At 33.2% G+C, this 11,719-nt stretch overlaps 1 protein-coding gene across 1 annotated transcript in view; it reads right to left on the reverse strand.

Annotated features, from left to right (window-relative positions):
• The window catches only part of LOC148275977 (semaphorin-1A-like), a 246,224-nt gene extending 234,783 nt beyond the window's left edge, over positions 1-11,441 (reverse strand). The window contains exon 1 of the mRNA XM_088234953.1: positions 10,797-11,441. The gene's annotated coding sequence lies outside the window, so the exon portion shown is untranslated. The remainder of the gene's footprint in view (positions 1-10,796) is intronic.
• Between the last annotated feature and the right edge of the window lie 278 nt (positions 11,442-11,719).

Consider the following 11,719-nt stretch of genomic DNA (forward strand, 5'->3'; position numbering starts at 1 on the left):
AACGAGAGGACAATACGATGTCCTATAGGGATGGGGACCCTCGCCAATAAAGTTTATATAAATATATGTCTTAAGTATTAGTCAAATGTTTGTAAGTAAACAGAGAAAACTCTCATTCGCAAACACCAGATGCAAAGCTGAAATGAAAGTCATGTAGAAGAATATTAAAACCGCATGGTATAGAGATTTGAGATTCACTAATTCAATATGTACTGTTGCTCCGGGATATTTTTTTATTATAAAGCGGCTTGAGAAGAAAAATAACTGCAGTATTATAATACCTTTCCGAGTATTATTAATCCCCGCAACGTTACAGAATTATCAGCCTTATGAACGGTTAGAGGAGCATTTATATTAATGTAATCCGTAAATCGTGAAATGATTCAGTGATTAGGGCACTTCATGAAATCCACCCCGCGATTATAGAACCCATTTAATTTTATGATTTTACGGTCCGCTGTGCCAATATGGCGGATGGGCTGCCCCTTACTTCATTACAGAATACTGAATACTAGGGGCTTACACTAAATACTCTGGGTACAAGAGGAAGGCGCAGAAGGAGAGTTCGGCCAGCGAAAACAAACCGATTCCAAATGACGCTTTTACCTACTTAAAACTCCAAAACTTTCGCTCTTGCTGGAGAAGTTTTAAGTCGTACTAATATTTTTCTAATAGGCTTCTTTTTACATTTACTTGAGTCCCTCGGAATTCTAAATGTGTACATACCTACGTTTTAAGGCTCAATTCAATATAATTTTAATATCACTGAATTTAAAAAAAAAAATATTTTTTATTTAATAGCATAATTATACATTTTTACAATTTAAAAAAAAATTCACTTGTTATATTTTTACTAAAACTAAAATCCCACCAAGCCACTTTTTGTAGCTTGTTGGTGTATTCTACAAATTAATAAGGAAACTTCGGTTAAGTCACAAATTAATCGAGATATAAGTAAGTATAATACTTGAAGCACTAGAAAGGTTCATAGTATCGCAGAAGCATTTGCTTAAATATGGTAGAATGTAGAATCGTTGGGGTGGGGTGAATAGCACTTTTAAATGTTAGAGTAAATAAATGAATCGGCAAGAGCGACCGCTTTATGTAATAAAATGGCCAAATATCGCGAGGGTTGTTTTACAGCGGGGATGGAGCGTGGGTAGGTGGTACCCTCGAATAGGCAGGCTTATCCTGGAGTGAAATATAGTGACTGCGATTGTTGTCAAGTTAATCCATATTTGAAATATGATTCATTTCCAGAGCGAATAAAAGCAAATATAGGAGCGCGGAAATCGCCAGAGTTGAAAGGTTTCACTGTGCAATGTTTGATTAATAACCGCGTTATCCGGTCAATCGCGCTCGATATGAACAGCTTGACCTTTGTTTATATCGATACGGCCACTTTAACAGTGTCCTGCGTGCACATTCAAATTTAGAGAAAAGCGGCCGCGATATTTCTCCTCGTTTTGGGAGTATCGCTGTATTTTACACGAGATAATAGTAAAACCAGTACGCAATAGAATCAGTAAAGGATCTTCAAGATGACCGCCGAGATAGGTCTTCCGGTGTCCCTAGATGAAACTGGGGCAGGAAAGAACATCAAAAGTGTTCTCCGCCACTTATTCTCGGTTATCCGAACTTGTTCGCGGGAGCACCAGCGATCCTTCGGGAAAAGGCGGTGTCAGAGAGAATATACTATCAGCGGAATGAACAAGAGGAAGTACAAAGAGTAGTGGAACGAGAGCTGAGATGCTAATCGGGATAGTGCCAGGTGCCAGGCATTCTCTTCCTTCTCTAGAGACTGAGAAAAACAAAGAAAAAGCCGTTTTTAGACTGAAATAAATTATGCTTTCTTACATCGGGTACATGATTTTTTTTTCAAATTTCATACTTGGCAAAGTATGAATTTGAGATATTTTATTTAAAATCGACTAAAAAAATGTTTTTTTTTTAGTTATAATTCAGTTTTCATTATGTTTGTAACGTCATGTCAAATGTATAATCTAAATAATACATATTCCTCTAGCTGACTCGAATGTCCAAATATGCATGCTGAAAAAGAATAAGGGTTAAAAAGTCGCCACGCGACTTAAGTAAACAATAAACAGTAGGGGTGTTATATTTAATCGCCGATGCAAGAGACGCAGAATACAGAATCACGTTAGAATGTGTCTGTGTAGAGATTTAAAGTGTTTTAAGTGTTATTTTTCTGTGGGCATTAAGCCGAGGCGAGGATATCGGTTTGTAACAGGGATCCTCCGTGGATCGCGATACCGCAGTTGCCGCGGCCAGAACGAATTCGCCTTCGCTGTAAGGGAGATGGTATCTTCATATCGCAGTCCGCATCTGCTCTGGCCGTAACTCAAGCTTTTTGTTCGTCCACCAAGAAACGCTGTACCATTACAAAAGCCAACTAATTATGACCCACTGTGGGTATGTTTTATCTGTAGAGATAAGCTGCTCCTCTCAGAATGTGCACTTACTTTCAGACCCTACTTATTTATATCGTTCCTTGAGCTTACACTTAGATGCGCTGCGTAAATCAAATTGACTAAATCATTGAACTCATCTGAACATACACAACGGACATTTTTTACATAAAGGAAAAATATATCATTCACATTTTACATCGTTTCGAACGAACGGAGAAATTTTCGTGATATTTAATTTATTTAATTTTTAAATTTTTTTTATTTCAATATTTAATTTTTTTCAAACGTTCGTAGAAAAAAAACTGGATTTCACCCCCTCGGGAGTCATTAAGATTAACAAATTACAACAGGGATAGAGAATACCTTAAATAAGGGAATATGGAAGTCTAAGCATTAACAGGGCTTATGACCTGTCATTGGCTGGTTTAAGTGGCCACTTTACACACTGTGTAACATTCACCATTTTGCCTACGTTTGAACATCCAAATTTCTTTAATTCTTCCATTTGTTGGTTTTAGTGAAGTTAAAGAGCTGAAACCTTTATTGTTGTGAAAAGATTCATCTGACTGAACTATTTCACATACTAGCTAGGCAACGCCTGAAAACAATTTTTCAATTTTTAAACTTCTTCTTGGAGCAGTTGAAACCAACTGGCCTAAGTAAAGTGGCCCTTATTTAAGGTATTCTCCATCCTTGTTGTAATTTGTTAATTTATTTATTTCGAATTATAACAGATGTACCTACCGGTTAAATGAATATAAATAGAAACTTTAAAAAATGAACGCAAATATTTATTAAAAAAAAAAAACGTCTATTCTCTGTTATTCTGAATCAAGCCTATTAGTTCTCTATTATACCTATTTTATGGAGTTTTAAATATATCAAGACTATTATATTTTTGGTTAAATGCTTCACATAAACGAGGGATGGTAGAATGTTTCCGATGGTTAGTTTAAATATTACGAATATAGAAAATATCAGTCTTCTTGTATAAGGAAAGGCGTTCAGTAAGTATCTCCGTCTGACTTTGTGTAGGTACAGTCCTTCGCGTGACTAGATAGTCTACTCATATCTAAGTCCTTGGAAAGCTTACGGGATGTGCTTTATCTAATAAGTTCTTAGTACCTACGCATAGTGAATAATCTAGGATAGATGTTTTTGGGTACACAAATAAGGCAGTGGTTCTAATTGTGCCTACATAATCTAAATTAGAAATAAATCTCATCTTGAGTTGAGAGCATTAATAGACTATATATAGATACACCCGCCCGCCTATCAATAGAACTTACAATGTCACAAATAAACACGTACTTACATAACAGTATATTGAGCCAATACGTATTTAAAGATATAATGCTAGGAAGGTAATATAATATAATATGCGTCAATACAGGGCATAACATAATGTGACTGGGAGAATCATAAAACTTATCGTAAGTATGTCATAAAGTATCCATTATTTTGTAGATAAACAAAGAATTGATAAAACTTCTGTCCATCGATTACACGGATAAAACAACTCGTAAATTCAACAATTGGTAGAGGCTAATTATTTCGATTGAGTAATTAGGGTTACAGCAAATCAAACATTTTCTATATCGGGTTGACAAAGAGCTTTTATAGACAGTTGGATGACTGAATGAAACACAACATGTTTTGCAATTTTCTAAATAAAACACGGATGAACCAATTTTTCAACTAAATCGTGCGGTATGATATAAACTATTAGCCTAACGTGAGTTAATTTGGTATTCAAAAAAAGAGAGTCGTAACAGTACTTGGGATCATTTAATTGTGAAACTACTCACGTTTGATGTAATACATAATAATAAACTTCACTATTATCTCGGACTTTAAAGTAAAGTAAAATGCGGAGAAACGATTCAAAGTTTATACAATAATACAACAACCCAGAAAAAATACAACTTTTACTATTTATTTTATTTTATATATTACATGCAATTAAGTTCCCTTTATTACAGTTTTTATTACATTAAACATAAATTTATTATTTTGTTATTTTAATGCTGTTCCTCTCCAAAAAAAGACGCTCTTGTGCTATGAATATTAATGAATTATTTCAAACGTTAAAACTTTTTTTATACGTATAAAGTTGTTAACAGTGTGTTCTTAGTTCACCAGAAAATAATATTATAAGTAGGATGTAACTATGTAAAAAATATAAATATTTATAAAAAAACGAACAAAAGTTATAATTATGCATATTGATTTATTTTTAAATGTAACCCGCAAAAAGCCCCTGGCTTTGCGGAAACAAAAAAAAATGTATGTACTCGTATGCTAGTTTTGAGATATTATTTTGGAAAATATATTTTTTTCAAATCAAATAAAAATATTTAAATACGTCTTTTCTAATATGTCACAATAGCTAGTCTCTTTTTTGGAAAGTAACAGCTACAACATTAAAACAATTATAAAAGTAGATTGTATAGAAAAAAAATAATGTATCAAGTATGCATATATATTAATCAATAAAAAAAAAATACGAATATGTTTGCACGCTGAATATCAAGTTAAATTTACAATTATTTCAACAGAGAGGGAAACATTTTTGAGAAGGGAATATGGAAGTCTAGGCATTTACAGGGCTTATATGAACTTTTTCTAATTTTAAGATTCTCTTAATAAAACTTATACGAAAAAATGCACTTCGGTTATTCTCCAGTGCTATATATGTATGTATTATTATATGTTATGTTTACTCATATATTTTCTACTAATATGTAATTATTATTTAAATATTTTTTTAATTTTTCTTACTCTTCTTAATTCATTTTGATTTTTTGCTACTTTTGTGTAAAATAATATATGTGTCTTTATCTATAAAAATACACTTCTGTTTTTTCTACTGCAATATATGGATGTATTATATGTTTAGTATGCCCATACATTTTTACTAATATGTAAAGATGATTTTTTCCATATTTTTATTTTTTGCTACATCTGTGTAAAATACACGCCTGTCTTCATTTGTATGTATATAAAATATGTTAAAGCCTGCAAGGCGTTTAAATAAATAAATATACTAATATTTCATTTACAGAAGGTTACTAAAAATTAAAATGCAGTCTTTTGGAGTTTTACCTATGTGTAAACATTTTGTTTTGTGTGTAAAATTGTATTGACAAGGTTTATTTTATCGTTTCCCACATAAAACTAAAATATAGGTGTAAAAAAATAGGGACCACTCAACTATAAATCTATCTATCTTTCCATATCCGTCCCACTTCCCGTTTCCTAGAGTACCTACTTCAAGTAACGATAATTCTACGTGTGTGCCGGAAAAAACGTTCAATATTCAGTACACAAATAATATTCTACGAGTTAAGTGCTTCCAACACACAAAATCTACAACTGAACTGTGCCAGCGTCTACTCAGACCGCCATCTCTTTACAAACTGTGCCAGCGTTGCGAGACCGCCGGCTTCTCCACCAGTGGTGGTATTCTAAATCTTCTCTGCCCCCTATAGAGTGGTTAATTTGGTGATTTTTATATTTTGAATACGACGATACTTCGCTTCCAATAATGGCCACACAGATGATTAAACGTCAAATCTTGCATAAAACTTTAAAAAACGTATACGGCTTAAGTTCGCAATGATGTTCTAAATAAAAATCATCACGTTTGATTTCACGTGTTCACATTTATTAGACGTTTAATCACCAGTGTGGCCAGATATGAAGCAGTGTGTAAACGCATGTAAAAAATAAAAATCCGTAAATTAATAACAGGGGGGGGGGGGGGTAGAGAAGATTCTGAATACTACCCCAGGTTCCCCAGCGTAACGATACGATACTTTACATATGTTTAAATATCACATTTTAAAATTTCTAATTTTGAATTCCCACAAAAACCGTCATTGCATTGGCCACGCTCCTAATACGTCACGATTCACATTTATTTTTAATTTTGTTCCTTACCGTTAATTTTTTTATAGAACATCGTCACGAATCTTGACGTTACAATTATCAATGCCAAATATATCGCGTTTTTATTTTTTTATAATTTATTTTTAAAAGTTATACATGAAAATATTTCTCCACAATATCCATGTTGATTTTGAAAATACAATTAATTATTGTAAATCCATTTCATACATTTTTATAGGTATTTGTATCATGTGATATTTCCCTATTCAACAACAATATTATTCTGACACTATTCCATGAGTTCATCTATACGTTGCATTCATACGCATATTTCCTCAGAGTTATAACGCGCTACAGCTATGGATAAGCCATTTCGCTCTTTTGCATAGAACAAAAGCGTTGCACATTTTCGGTTTGGATTAACAAACGTGTAACGGATGGACGGTTTCGTCGCTGCGATTGCGATTCTCGACCTTTGTAACTAGGGCCCATTGATTTGTTGTAAACTATAGCTTACTTCGTTATTAATAATCCTATAACGATTGTTTTCCGTATGGGTGATTGTATTTCGGTAGCGCGTTATTACTCTGAGCACACACCTATCTGATTATATTAATTTTAAGCAACCTTAAAACTTATGAAAATATAAATAGGTATATTATGTAGAATCATTTCAAAGTAGGTAATCTATCGAATTGGGTCCCGGGAACAGAGGTGGACTACATAGTGTTGCATTGTCTCACGTAGGGCCAAAACAATTGCATCCTAAACCTATAAACAATGGGAAGGATAAGGATCGTATATCTTGTATAAAATATCCTAGTCTAGCCGGCGACTTGGCTTCTAGCCATGTATGGAATAATGCGTGCCAAGCCAACGCAGCATATAGCATAGCGCAAAGCACACAGCGTCTCGACCTATAGACTTCCAGAACTCTATAGATCCAAGAGATTCTTTATCCATATTGCTTAGTACATGCTATCTTTTCTAGCTAAGTTTGATGGCGAGTTTATTGCTTGTTTAGCGTTGATTGGAGGCCTGCAGCATAGAACCGCTAAGTGCATGTCGGAAATTTTGCGTGCACCAACCCTAGAAGATTGATGTCCGTATAATGTTCACAAGAAATACACGCAAATCCGTTCATTATACCGTCTTGTCAGTATGTAAAAATATGTAAAAATAATTTATCCATATTGTATTAAAATCCAGCGAAGTTAGTGCACTTTCAAATAGGTAAAACAGTATGTAATTAAATTCTTAAGGATTATAATTTTACATTGGTTAAAAATAATAGCGTTAAGTAAATATAAGGTTTTTAAGGTAAAACTAATCAAGCTGTCACTAGTCGAACGACAGATAATTATTTTACTTTTTTTTATTTAAAAAACCGGGGTAAACATACTTTGTTTAAATTTTCATAATTAATTTTAATATACAATACGTAACATTCTAATTACACAATACAATGCGCTGTGATTTTTCGGACCCCTTTTTACTATGAAAATTTGAAAAGACGATTTTTTCTTATTCTGAATATTCAACCGAAAATTGGGGTGCGTCTTATGGTTCGATGTGTCTTATCGTCCAAAACATTTTAAATTGATAGATAAATTTTAGGGTGCGTGTTATCGTCCGCAAAATACGGTACATAGGGTTTGCGAAAATATCTTTAACATGCATACTTTCTAAAAAAAAAACATTAGAGAAGTATAGTATGTATGATGTTGAATTATTGATATTAAAATGATTTACATTAAACACACTGCCATTCGCGCTTATAACGTTTCTATTTAATTATACGCCATTGCATACAACTCTATATTAGGTTCACGGTCTCCTAATTTATGTTTTTACTATCCGAGTCATAATTTATTATTGAATGCAGTTATGAAGCATCGACGAACATATTTAAATTACGGGCAAACCTAAATATTACTTGACAAAAACAGGTAAATTTAAAAGTAAACGCAAATACAGCCTAAATACAACATGCTTTTGTGTAACATGCAGCTCAAGGACACCGATTTTTTGTGCGATGTGCAGTTAAAGAACACTTTTGCAATATACAGTCGAGCTTTTATGTATCATAGATATTGTATAGTGCCCTTGAGGTTTCTAAAATGTCGCTTCATAAATTATCCATAAAGCAGTCCAAATACGTACATGTTTTAGTGCAATATACATTCCAAGAATACTTCTTAAGATTAATGCAATATGTAGTCCAAGAAAATCAAAATTTGAGTCATGCATTCCACAGCATTCATTTATGCAGTATCCAGTCAAAGAACACATCTTAAAAAATGAAATAAACAGACCCAGAACACCAAACTTTTGAACGTCATGCAGTCCAACTGTCTACATGCTTTTATGCAATATGCCGTTCAAGAACACAAACTCTTCATAGAGTTAACAGTCTTATTTATTATGCACAAATTTCGAGTGGCTGGAAGCAGGAGTAGATTGAAGTAATCGTATTTATATCGGATTAGCTCGGCTGAACTCGTTTGTATGCATACACGGATAATATCATAATATGTATGTATTTGTATGTATATATGTGGTCACGGGTGTCATGTATCTACTCAGGTATTTTCTTTGCCCGTTTGGCGTTTATTGCTGATTCTGACGTTGCATATCAAATATTAAGAGGGTTTACCGCAGCCATCTTTTAGTTTTGCTAACAGAGCGCTGACGAAGGAAAGCGTTATACTTATAACTCACGCCACCAAAGGAAAACAGCAAAAGTGCGGCTTGGCTATAAAAACAACCGAGTAGGTAATTAGGTTTTATAGAGAATAAAAAAAACAAAAGGTAAGTGAAAAATATTGCCCACTAGTAGAGTAGGTACCTAGGTATGTATTCAATTGAGTTACATATATATATTTACGCATTCAATAGAGTTAATTATAGGTACATCCAAGTTTGTTAGTAAAAATTCTTGGTAGATTGGTAGACTTATTTACTTAAAAATATATATATTTATTAACATATTACAACAGAGATGAAGAACATTTAAGAGAAGGTAATATAGAAGTCTAGGCATCTACAGGGCTTATGACCTGTCAATGGCTGGTTTAAGTGGCCACTTTCCACACTGTGTAACATTTACCATTCTGCCTATATTTGAACATCTATATTCCTTCAATTCTTCCATATGTTGATGTATGTGAGGTTAAAGAGCTGAAACCTTTATTTATGCGGGTGAGATTCATCTTGTTGAGTTTTAATTTGTCTCCGACAGTGTAATTTTTTAACTGGTAAGGTAAGTCAAGTAAGTGTTTAAGTTTATTGTGTAGTATTTTTAGCTGTCTTACGTTTTTTAATTATGTACATATAATACATATAGTAGATATTATACCCCCAGGAGTTATTAAAAAAACTCATTTGGGACCGTACATAAAAAGAAAACATTTTTGTGACAATACATACATAGTAAATCATCCGAAATAGTAAGAAAACATAATATATGAAACATAAATTTTAGTACTTTACACCATCTATATAAATGACAATTATAGCAATCACTATCAAAACGATTTAAGTTATATTTTTTCGTTGCGACATTTTCGGATTTGCTATTCGACTTTTCGTGTTTAGTTTATTAAATTCGGAATGGCCAATATTTTCCAGAGACCTTTTGCCGAACTTCGTTGAGCGAAACTTACGATACATGAAGATTCCCTGAGTTACCTACGCGTATTGTAGTTGTGAATATCATGACCAATTGTCTTCGCTTTTTTAATATGGTAGTGTTGTTGTTGTATGGTATTTCGTATAAGCATTTGTTAAGGTCGCATTTTTTGTTGTGTTATGTTTTATGTCGATGTCTTTAAGTTTCCCGGCACAATTTTGTGTACAATTTTATGGTAATTTTCGACAAAAAAATTATCTGGTGTGTTTTTTCGTACAGTTCAGTTTGAATACTTGCTATGTCTGTTAAATGTATTTTTTTGTGTATTTAATTACGTAGATTTACTTGCATAAAAATCAATTCGGGTTTTTTTTATGTTTAGTTTTTACTGTAAGTACGAGTACCATAATTTTAGATGGCGTGTTATATTTTCTTGAATACTTTTAAAAACTCTTAAAATATGTTGTACGCCAAATAAGTAAAAGAGCCATGTAAGACATTCCAATAAGGAAACGGAATTATATTACTATAACGCATTTTAAAAAAAAATAAAATTGAAAAAAATCTTTTGAACGGTTTTATTTCGAAACCGTGTAAAACGAAGTTCCAGTGTGTATTATACTTTTAATGTAATCAATAAAGTTACCGAGAATCATTAATTAGAGTTAAGTGTGTTTAGAGGCTTTCTTAGAGCCTAAATGTAAACTATTTTCTTCTTCAAAGTCCTAATGGTGCATAGGTCACGGCATTAGTACACAAATAACAATGAATCTCAATAATTAATTATTTCGAGATGCAAGTAGGTAATATGAAGAGATGTAATCAAGTAAAATATGCCTTACCTTATAATAATTGCTTATCCATAAATTCCGTTTGGTTTGCGGCAATGGTTGGTCCTCTTAATGTCTTCTGTTTTAAAAGTTTGCAACACGAATGTTACTTATATTTTTCCACATTCACCACTGTTACGTCACTGAATCTTCTATTTTAGTAATTATTTGAGTGAACACTACACCAAAATGCTACGTATTTAGGGATAAAGACGGTACCTAAGTTAAAACTTTAAACGAATAATTTAACTTGGACGCCCCTTGTCGGCTTCAAAGTGACTTAATACCTGCGACGGACAAGTTAAAATGCAAGTTTCACCAGCAAAACTCAATACTAACACATGAACAGTCGTCAAGCTAACAAATTCAGTTAAACTATGTTAAAACGAAGTAAAACAATTGCTAACTGCCACATAGGTACATACAAACAAACAAACACTTCACAAGAAATACGGTGCTCGAGATTATTGTGCATTCATCGAACAATTTGTTTCGAAGTATTGTCAAGAATCACAATAATATAAAAACACACGCGAATATTTATAATTCAAATGTTTCCAAACTTTTAGATAAGTTTATAAAAGTTTGTATCGCAATGTTTACAAATAAAAATCGGCGTTCACTACAACCAAACACTTAGCGACTCGCGCGCCAACTGACGCGTACGACACGCGGCCAAACGAATTTGCCGTTCGGAAGAGCTCGTGTACCTCCGTCTGTCTTCGGATTGCCTGCGCAGTGAGCGGCGCGCATCTACCACCTGTCTGACTAACCAATCGGGAAACAGAAAAAGAAGATCTAAACTTGTAAAACTTTATAATTGGCGGGACGCATAGATTTTTCAAATCGAACGCTACAGGTGCATTTGCCTTATTTAAAATACAGGTGGTAGCAAAACGATCGTGAGATTACCAAGGAGCGGCTATTGTTTTGTT

The sequence above is a fragment of the Micrasema longulum genome, unplaced genomic scaffold (assembly GCF_059751315.1).
Source record: "Micrasema longulum isolate JH-2025_06_02 unplaced genomic scaffold, ASM5975131v1 h1tg001307l, whole genome shotgun sequence".
NCBI classification, from domain to species: Eukaryota; Metazoa; Arthropoda; class Insecta; order Trichoptera; family Brachycentridae; genus Micrasema; species Micrasema longulum.